General features: G+C 63.7%; 1 long non-coding RNA gene across 1 annotated transcript; it reads right to left on the reverse strand.

The window, feature by feature from the left end:
* Positions 1-719: 719 nt before the first annotated feature.
* Positions 720-6,134, reverse strand: LOC146027934 (uncharacterized). The gene is made up of 3 exons (XR_014455166.1): positions 5,909-6,134; positions 2,119-2,290; positions 720-929 (listed from the first exon to the last, which is right to left on the reverse strand). It is a non-coding gene; the product is annotated as an uncharacterized LOC146027934 (long non-coding RNA).
* Positions 6,135-11,735: the final 5,601 nt, after the last annotated feature.

Below are 11,735 nucleotides of genomic sequence, written 5' to 3' on the forward strand. Positions count from 1 at the left end.
AGCAGGGTAATGCCACAGCCAGGGGGGACTTTTTATACAAGTCCCCCCGGCCAAAGCATTCATCCCTCTGATCGGTCAGCCTGGCCAGGGGTCCTGGGGAAGTGGGGACCCCCCCAATAAAGGGGTCCCCCCCTCCAGGACATACCTGGCCAGGCTGAAGCCTGGTGCTGTCCCCGGTACCCCTGGGCTGTGGGTACCGGGCTGATAAAGTGTAAAGAAATAGATTAAACCATTGGGTTTTGCTGTGGAACTATGAGTCCCTGCAAGCCTGGACTGCATACTGGGACTTGGAGATCCACAAGTCCGAGCATGCGGCCCATTAATGGGCTTGCTGGAACTCTTAGTTCCACAACAAAACCAATAGTTAAATAAAAGCACACTGACACATAAGAAAAATACAATTTTAATACACATGGAGCCCATTCATACTGATACTTACCTATCTTGAGCCCGTAGGTATCCCTCGGTCCTGGTCCGGTGTCCTGGGGTCCTGGTCCGGTGTCCTGGGGTCCTGGTCCGGCATCCTGGCTGATATTTTTGTAAAAGATAGACAAAACCATTGGGTTCTGCTGTGGAACTATGAGTCCCAGAAAGAATGCACTACATACTGGGACTTGGAGAACCACAAGTCCCAGCATGCGGCCCATTAATGGGCTTGCTGGAACTCTTAGCTCTTAGTTCCACAACAAAACCAATAGTTAAATAAAAGCATACTGACACATAAGAAAAATAAAACTTTAATACACATGGAGCCCATACATACTGATACTTACCTATCTTAAGCATGTAGGTAGCCCTCGGTCCTAATCCGGTGTCCTGGGGTCCTGGTCCGAAGCAATCCATAGGGGACCTGTGGAAGGAAATTATACTCACAGGTCTAAACCGGTGTACATTTGGTCCTCTTCTTTCCTGCAGTAGTCATGGGGAACCTGGCAAAACAAAAACAAAAATGGGTACTTGTGTATTTTGGCGGCGCCCGATTTCAGCATCATGCGATGAACGCATCGCATGCCATGTACCCGATGGCATGCGATGCGATTTTGACCCCCTATGCGATGAAAAATCGTATAAGCACCCTAAAGGGTGCTTACAATGTTAAATGCACCCCCACGCCACCCCCCCACTATAAACGTGAACCTGAAGCGAGGCGAGCGCAGTGGTACGCGTCCTACGACCTTTTCATACCCCCACTATCCACGTCGGCGTGGAGTTGAGAATAGAAAGTGTGGCGAGCGCAGCGAGGCGACGCGGATACCTTCACAGGTATCCGCGTCCCCTGGCGGGCTTCACAGGTGTCCGCGTCCCCTCGCGCGGCTTTCTATTCTCAACTACACACCGACGTGGAATATGGGGGTATGAAAAGGTCGTAGGACGCGTACCGCTGCGCTTCAGGTTCACGTTTAGAGTGGGTGGGTGGCGTGGGGGTGCATTTAACATCGTAAGCACCCATTAGGGTGCTTAACATAAGCACCCATTAGGGTGCTTATACAATGTTTAATTGCATCGCATCGTATGGCATTGTATGCCATGTACAATGGCATACAATTTGAAAATTGTATGCCATCGCACACTATCGCACGAAATCGCATCGCATACCATCGCATGCGTTATGGTTTTGCGATGCGATGGGCGCTGCCAAAATACACAAGTACCCAAAAATGTTCCGAACAAGCCGTACTGTCAGAGGAGCTGCACGGTGCCTGTGTTGACACCGTGCGGCTCCTCCCCCGAAAGACGCTATTGGCCAGCTTGCGGCTCCTGACACACAGGGGGGCGGGGGGGCCACAGCGTACACACGGGGGAGGCACAGCGTACACACGGGGGGAGGCACAGCGTACACACGGGGATGTGGGAGAGGGCACAGCGTACACACGGGGATGGGGGAGAGGGCACAGTGTACACACGGGAATGGGGGAGAGGGCACAGCGTGCACACGGGGATGGGGGAGAGGGCACAGCGTGCACACGGGGATGGGGGAGAGGGCACAGCGTGCACAAAGGGGGGGGAGTGTGCACACGGGGGGGAGGGCACAGTTTGCACACAGGGGGGGAGTGTATGTAGTAGCTGCTAACCTTGCCCACTGTGCTTCAAAGAAGGCTGCTTTTAGGAGACACTCACCTCTCTGCAACTCTTCATTCATCCTGTCCGGACCTCTGGTTCCAGGTTCCCTGCAGCCTTCTTCCCCCTCCTCCGCTCTTCAGTGCACTCTCCTGAGCTTCCTAACCTTCTGCTGCTGGCATCACGCGGCTCCCCTCCAGCACCGGAACGGCACAGAGCAGGCTGACATGTCCTGTGCAGAAGTAGAGACAATGAGGAAAGGTGGGGCACAGCGTACACAGGGGGTGGAGGCACAGCGTAAACACAGGGGGTGGAGGCACAGCGTTCACACAGGGGGTGGAAGGCACAGCGTTCACACAGGGGGTGAAAGGCACAGCGTTCACACAGGGGGTGAAAGGCACAGCGTTCACACAGGGGGTGAAAGGCACAGCGTTCACACGGGGTGGAAGGCACAGCGTTCACACAGGGGGTGGAAGGCACAGCGTTCACACAGGGGTGGAAGGCACAGCGCACACACGGGGAGAGCACAGCGCACACACGGGGGAGAGCACAGCGCACACACGGGGGAGAGCACAGCGCACACACGGGGGAGAGCACAGCGCACACACGGGGGAGAGCACAGCGCACACACGGGGGAGAGCACAGCGCACACACGGGGGAGAGCACAGCGCACACACGGGGGAGAGCACAGCGCACACACGGGGAGAGCACAGCGCACACACGGGGGAGAGCACAGCGCACACACGGGGGAGAGCACAACGTACACACGGGTGCACTGGGGGGGGACAACGTACACACGGGTGCACTGGGGGGGGGGACAACGTACACACGGGTGCACTGGGGGGGGGGACAACGTACACACGGGTGCACTGGGGGGGGGGACAACGTACACACGGGTGCACTGGGGGGGGGGGACAACGTACACACGGGTGCACTGGGGGGGGACAACGTACACACGGGTGCACTGGGGGGACAACGTACACACGGGTGCACTGGGGGGGACAACGTACACACGGGTGCACTGGGGGGGGGACACAACGTACACACGGGTGCACTGAGGGGGGACACAACGTACACACGGGTGCACTGAGGGGGGACACAACGTACACACGGGTGCACTGAGGGGGGACACAACGTACACACGGGTGCACTGAGGGGGGACACAACGTACACACGGGTGCACTGAGGGGGGACACAACGTACACACGGGTGCACTGAGGGGGGGGAACAACGTACACACGGGTGCACTGAGGGGGGGGACAACGTACACACGGGTGCACTGAGGGGGGGGACAACGTACACACGGGTGCACTGAGGGGGGGGACAACGTACACACGGGTGCACTGAGGGGGGGGACAACGTACACACGGGTGCACTGAGGGGGGGGACAACGTACACACGGGTGCACTGAGGGGGGGGACAACGTACACACGGGTGCACTGAGGGGGGGGACAACGTACACACGGGTGCACTGAGGGGGGGGACAACGTACACACGGGTGCACTGAGGGGGGGGACAACGTACACACGGGTGCACTGAGGGGGGGGACAACGTACACACGGGTGCACTGAGGGGGGGGGACAACGTACACACGGGTGCACTGAGGGGGGGGGACAACGTACACACGGGTGCACTGAGGGGGGGGACAACGTACACACGGGTGCACTGAGGGGGGGGACAACGTACACACGGGTGCACTGAGGGGGGGGACAACGTACACACGGGTGCACTGAGGGGGGGGACAACGTACACACGGGTGCACTGAGAGGGGGGGACAACGTACACACGGGTGCACTGAGAGGGGGGGACAACGTACACACGGGTGCACTGAGAGGGGGGGACAACGTACACACGGGTGCACTGAGAGGGGGGGACAACGTACACACGGGTGCACTGAGGGGGGGGGACAACGTACACACGGGTGCACTGAGGGGGGGGGACAACGTACACACGGGTGCACTGAGGGGGGGGGACAACGTACACACGGGTGCACTGAGGGGGGGGGACAACGTACACACGGGTGCACTGAGGGGGGGGGGACAACGTACACACGGGTGCACTGAGGGGGGGACAACGTACACACGGGTGCACTGAGGGGGGGGACAACGTACACACGGGTGCACTGAGGGGGGGGACAACGTACACACGGGTGCACTGAGGGGGGGGACAACGTACACACGGGTGCACTGAGGGGGGACACAACGTACACACGGGTGCACTGAGGGGGGACAACGTACACACGGGTGCACTGAGGGGGGGGACAACGTACACACGGGTGCACTGAGGGGGGGACAACGTACACACGGGTGCACTGAGGGGGGGGGACAACGTACACACGGGTGCACTGAGGGGGGGGACAACGTACACACGGGTGCACTGAGGGGGGGGACAACGTACACACGGGTGCACTGGGAGGGGGGCAACGTACACACGGGTGCACTGGGGGGGGACAACGTACACACGGGTGCACTGGGGGGGGGGACAACGTACACACGGGTGCACTGGGGGGGGGACAACGTACACACGGGTGCACTGGGGGGGGGGACAACGTACACACGGGTGCACTGGGGGGGGGCGACAACGCACACACGGGTGCACTGGGGGGGGACGACAACGTACACACGGGTGCACTGGGGGGGGGACAACGTACACACGGGTGCACTGGGGGGGGGGGACAACGTACACACGGGTGCACTGGGGGGGGGGACAACGTACACACGGGTGCACTGGGGGGGGGGGGACAACGCACACACGGGTGCACTGGGGGAGGACAACGTACACACGGGTGCACTGGGGGGGGGACAACGTACACACGGGTGCACTGGGGGGGGGACAACGTACACACGGGTGCACTGGGGGGGGACAACGTACACACGGGTGCACTGGGGGGGGACAACGTACACACGGGTGCACTGGGGGGGGACAACGTACACACGGGTGCACTGGGGGGGGACAACGTACACACGGGTGCACTGGGGGGGGACAACGTACACACGGGTGCACTGGGGGGGGACAACGTACACACGGGTGCACTGGGGGGGGACAACGTACACACGGGTGCACTGGGGGGGGACAACGTACACACGGGTGCACTGGGGGGGGACAACGTACACACGGGTGCACTGGGGGGGACGACAACGTACACACGGGTGCACTGGGGGGGAGACGACAACGTACACACGGGTGCACTGGGGGGGAGACAACGTACACACGGGTGCACTGGGGGGAGACAACGTACACACGGGTGCACTGGGGGGGAGACAACGTACACACGGGTGCACTGGGGGGGAGACAACGTACACACGGGTGCACTGGGGGGAGACAACGTACACACGGGTGCACTGGGGGGGAGACAACGTACACACGGGTGCACTGGGGGGGGAGACAACGTACACACGGGTGCACTGGGGGGAGACAACGTACACACGGGTGCACTGGGGGGGAGACAACGTACACACAGGGGGGGCACAGCATACACACAGGGGGGGCACAGCATACACACAGGGGGGCACAGCATACACACAGGGGGGGCACAGCATACACACAGGGGGGGCACAGCATACACACAGGGGGGGCACAGCATACACACAGGGGGGGCACAGCATACACACAGGGGGGGCACAGCATACACACAGGTGGGGCACAGCATACACACAGGGGGGGCACAGCATACACACAGGGGGGGCACAGCATACACACAGGGGGGGCACAGCATACACACAGGGGGGGCACAGCATACACACAGGGGGGGCACAGGCAAATCTTGCACACATAGGGGGGGGGGGCAAATCGGAGGGGCACAGCGGGGGGAGGGAGGTGCATGGTTAGGGTGTATGTAGTAGCTACTAACCTGGCCCACTGTGCTTCAAAGGAGGCTGCTTTTGGGGGACACTCTGGATGATTCACCTCTCCGCAACTCTTCATTCATCCTGTCCGGACCTTTGCTTCCAGGTTCCCTGCAGCCTTCTTTCCCCTCCTCCGCTCTTCAGTGCACTCTCCTGAGCTTCATAACCTTCTGCTGCTGGCACCGCACGGTTCTCCTCTTCTGCTCTCCTCCAGCAGCCAGCGCCGGGACTGGAACTGCACAGAGCAGCACACGTGTCCTGTGCAGAAGTAGAGACAATGAAGAAAGGGGGACACAGCGTACACACACACAAGGGGGTGAGGCACAGTGTACACATAGGAGGGGGCACAGCGTACAGACGGGACGCACAGCGTACACACGGGGGACACACAGCGTACACATGGGGGGGGGGGGGGACACACAGCGTACACACGGGGGGGGGGGCACAGCCTACATACGGGGGGGGGGGCACAGCCTACACACGGGGGGGGGCACAGCCTACACACGGGGGGGGGGCACAGCCTACACACGGGGGGGGGCACAGCCTACACACGGGGGGGGGGGGGCACAGCCTACACACGGGGGGGGGGGGGCACAGCCTACACACGGGGGGGGGGGCACAGCCTACACACGGGGGGGGGGCACAGCCTACACACGGGGGGGGTACAGCCTACACACGGGGGGGGGCACAGCCTACACACGGGGGGGGGCACAGCCTACACACGGGGGGGGGGCACAGCCTACACACGGGGGGGGGGGGGCACAGCCTACACACGGGGGGGGGGCACAGCCTACACACGGGGGGGGGGGGCACAGCCTACACACGGGGGGGGGGGGCACAGCCTACACACGGGGGGGGGGGCACAGCCTACACACGGGGGGGGGGGGGGCACAGCCTACACACGGGGGGGGGGGGGCACAGCCTACACACGGGGGGGGGGGGCACAGCCTACACACGGGGGGGGGGGCACAGCCTACACACAGGGGGGGGGGCACAGCCTACACACAGGGGGGGGGGCACAGCCTACACACGGGGGGGGGGGGGCACAGCCTACACACGGGGGGGGGGGCACAGCCTACGCACGGGGGGGGGCAAAGCCTACGCACGGGGGGGCAAAGCCTACGCACGGGGGGGCAAAGCCTACGCACGGGGGGGGCAAAGCCTACGCACGGGGGGGGCAAAGCCTACGCACGGGGGGGGCAAAGCCTACGCACGGGGGGGGGGCAAAGCCTACGCACGGGGGGGGGGGGGGGCAAAGCCTACGCACGGGGGGGGGCAAAGCCTACGCACGGGGGGGGGCAAAGCCTACGCACGGGGGGGGGCAAAGCCTACGCACGGGGGGGGGCAAGGCATACACATGGGGGGGGCAAGGCATACACACACAAGGGGGTGAGGCACAGCGTACACATAGGAGGGGGGCACAGCGTACGGACGGGGGGACACACAGCGTACAAACGGGGGGGGGACACAGGGTACAAACGGTGTGGGGGGGGGGACACCCACGCACATATACATACCAGGGGCACACAGACACACCCACATACATGCCAGGGGTACACAGACACACCCACATACATGCCAGGGGTACACACACCCACATACATGCCAGGGGTACACAGACAAACCCATGCACTCATACATAGCAGGGACACAATGACACAAACATATATATATTGTACATATACAAGGGGTACACTGACAAACATGTATATTATACATATACCAGGAGCTCTGGGACGCAGACATACTGTGTAACCCTTTCTGTCCCTCACCTCCTGCACATTACTCATAAGCGTACACACGGGGCACTGGGGGGGGGGACACAACGTACACACGGGTGCACTGGGGGGGGGGGCAACGTACACACGGGTGCACTAGGGGGGGGGGGGACAACGTACACACGGGTGCACTGGGGGGGGGGGGGGACAACGTACACACGGGTGCACTGGGCTGGGGGGCAACGTACACACGGGTGCACTGGGGGGGGCAACGTACACACGGGTGCACTGGGGGGGGACAACGTACACACGGGTGCACTGGGGGGGGACAACGTACACACGGGTGCACTGGGGGGGGGGACAACGTACACACGGGTGCACTGGGGGGGGGGACAACGTACACACGGGTGCACTGGGGGGGGGGGGGACAACGTACACACGGGTGCACTGGGGGGGGGACAACGTACACACGGGTGCACTGGGGGGGGGGGACAACGTACACACGGGTGCACTGGGGGGGGGGGACAACGTACACACGGGTGCACTGGGGGGGGGGACAACGTACACACGGGTGCACTGGGGGGGGGGGCAACGTACACACGGGTGCACTGGGGGGGGGACAACGTACACACGGGTGCACTGGGGGGGGGGACAACGTACACACGGGTGCACTGGGGGGGGGGACAACGTACACACGGGTGCACTGGGGGGGGGACAATGTACACACGGGTGCACTGGGGGGGGGGACAACGTACACACGGGTGCACTGGGGGGGGGGACAACGTACACACGGGTGCACTGGGGGGGGGGACAACGTACACACGGGTGCACTGGGGGGGGGACAACGTACACACGGGTGCACTGGGGGGGGACAACGTACACACGGGTGCACTGGGGGGGGACAACGTACACACGGGTGCACTGGGGGGGGGAGACAACGTACACACGGGTGCACTGGGGGGGGGGACGACAACGTACACACGGGTGCACTGGGGGGGGGGGACAACGTACACACGGGTGCACTGGGGGGGGGGGGGACAACGTACACACGGGTGCACTGGGGGGGGGGGGACAACGTACACACGGGTGCACTGGGGGGGGGACAACGTACACACGGGTGCACTGGGGGGGGGGAACGTACACACGGGTGCACTGGGGGGGGGACAACGTACACACGGGTGCACTGGGGGGGGGGACAACGTACACACACGGGTGCACTGGGGGGGGGGACAACGTACACACGGGTGCACTGGGGGGGGACAACGTACACACGGGTGCACTGGGGGGGGGACAACGTACACACGGGTGCACTGGGGGAGACAACGTACACACGGGTGCACTGGGGGGAGACAACGTACACACGGGTGCACTGGGGGGGAGACAACGTACACACGGGTGCACTGGGGGGGGACAACGTACACACGGGTGCACTGGGGGGGGAGACAACGTACACACGGGTGCACTGGGGGGGGGGGAGACAACGTACACACGGGTGCACTGGGGGGGGGGGAGACAACGTACACACGGGTGCACTGGGGGGGGGAGACAACGTACACACGGGTGCACTGGGGGGGGGAGACAACGTACACACGGGTGCACTGGGGGGGGAGACAACGTACACACGGGTGCACTGGGGGGGAGACAACGTACACACGGGTGCACTGGGGGGGGAGACAACGTACACACGGGTGCACTGGGGGGGGAGACAACGTACACACGGGTGCACTGGGGGGGGAGACAACGTACACACGGGTGCACTGGGGGGGGAGACAACGTACACACGGGTGCACTGGGGGGGGAGACAACGTACACACGGGTGCACTGGGGGGGGGAGACAACGTACACACGGGTGCACTGGGGGGGGAGACAACGTACACACGGGTGCACTGGGGGGGGAGACAACGTACACACGGGTGCACTGGGGGGGGAGACAACGTACACACGGGTGCACTGGGGGGGGGAGACAACGTACACACGGGTGCACTGGGGGGGGGAGACAACGTACACACGGTGCACTGGGGGGGGGGAGACAACGTACACACGGGTGCACTGGGGGGGGAGACAACGTACACACGGGTGCACTGGGGGGGGAGACAACGTACACACGGGTGCACTGGGGGGGGAGACAACGTACACACGGGTGCACTGGGGGGGGAGACAACGTACACACGGGTGCACTGGGGGGGGAGACAACGTACACACGGGTGCACTGGGGGGGGAGACAACGTACACACGGGTGCACTGGGGGGGGAGACAACGTACACACGGGTGCACTGGGGGGGGAGACAACGTACACACGGGTGCACTGGGGGGGGAGACAACGTACACACGGGTGCACTGGGGGGGGAGACAACGTACACACGGGTGCACTGGGGGGGGAGACAACGTACACACGGGTGCACTGGGGGGGGGACAACGTACACACGGGTGCACTGGGGGGGGGGACAACGTACACACGGGTGCACTGGGGGGGGGGACAACGTACACACGGGTGCACTGGGGGGGGGGACAACGTACACACGGGTGCACTGGGGGGGGGGACAACGTACACACGGGTGCACTGGGGGGGGGGACAACGTACACACGGGTGCACTGGGGGGGGGGACAACGTACACACGGGTGCACTGGGGGGGGGACAACGTACACACGGGTGCACTGGGGGGGGGGACAACGTACACACGGGTGCACTGGGGGGGGGACAACGTACACACGGGTGCACTGGGGGGGGACAACGTACACACGGGTGCACTGGGGGGGTGACAACGTACACACGGGTGCACTGGGGGGGTGACAACGTACACACGGGTGCACTGGGGGGGGGGACAACGTACACACGGGTGCACTGGGGGGACGACAACGTACACACGGGTGCACTGGGGGGAGACAACGTACACACGGGTGCACTGGGGGGACAACGTACACACGGGTGCACTGGGGGGGACAACGTACACACGGGTGCACTGGGGGGGGACAACGTACACACGGGTGCACTGGGGGGGACAACGTACACACGGGTGCACTGGGGGGGGACAACGTACACACGGGTGCACTGGGGGGGGACAACGTACACACGGGTGCACTGGGGGGGGACAACGTACACACGGGTGCACTGGGGGGGGACAACGTACACACGGGTGCACTGGGGGGGACAACGTACACACGGGTGCACTGGGGGGGGACAACGTACACACGGGTGCACTGGGGGGGGACAACGTACACACGGGTGCACTGGGGGGGGACAACGTACACACGGGTGCACTGGGGGGGGACAACGTACACACGGGTGCACTGGGGGGGGACAACGTACACACGGGTGCACTGGGGGGGGACAACGTACACACGGGTGCACTGGGGGGGGACAACGTACACACGGGTGCACTGGGGGGGGACAACGTACACACGGGTGCACTGGGGGGGGACAACGTACACACGGGTGCACTGGGGGGGGGACAACGTACACACGGGTGCACTGGGGGGGGACAACGTACACACGGGTGCACTGGGGGGGGCCAACGTACACACGGGTGCACTGGGGGGGGGCCAACGTACACACGGGTGCACTGAGGGGGGGACAACGTACACACGGGTGCACTGAGGGGGGGACAACGTACACGCGGGTGCACTGAGGGGGGGACAACGTACACGCGGGTGCACTGAGGGGGGGCAACGTACACACGGTGCACTGAGGGGGGGCAACGTACACACCGGTGCACTGGGGGGGGGCAACGTACACACGGGTGCACTGGGGGGGGGGCAACGTACACACGGGTGCACTGGGGGGGGGGACACAACGTACACACGGGTGCACTGGGGGGGGGGACAACGTACACACGGGTGCACTGGGGGGGGGACAACGTACACACGGGTGCACTGGGGGGGGACAAGGTACACAAGGGTGCACTGGGGGGGGACAAGGTACACAAGGGTGCACTGGGGGGGGACAAGGTACACAAGGGTGCACTGGGGGGGACAAGGTACACAAGGGTGCACTGGGGTGGAGACAATGTACACACGGGTGCACTGGGGTGGAGACAATGTACACACGGGTGCACTGGGGGGGGGGGGGGACAACGTACACACAGGGGGGGGCACAGCATACACACAGGGGGGGAAA

Source organism: Crinia signifera, chromosome 1 (genome assembly GCF_055691185.1).
Source record: "Crinia signifera chromosome 1, ASM5569118v1, whole genome shotgun sequence".
Taxonomy (NCBI): Eukaryota; Metazoa; Chordata; class Amphibia; order Anura; family Myobatrachidae; genus Crinia; species Crinia signifera.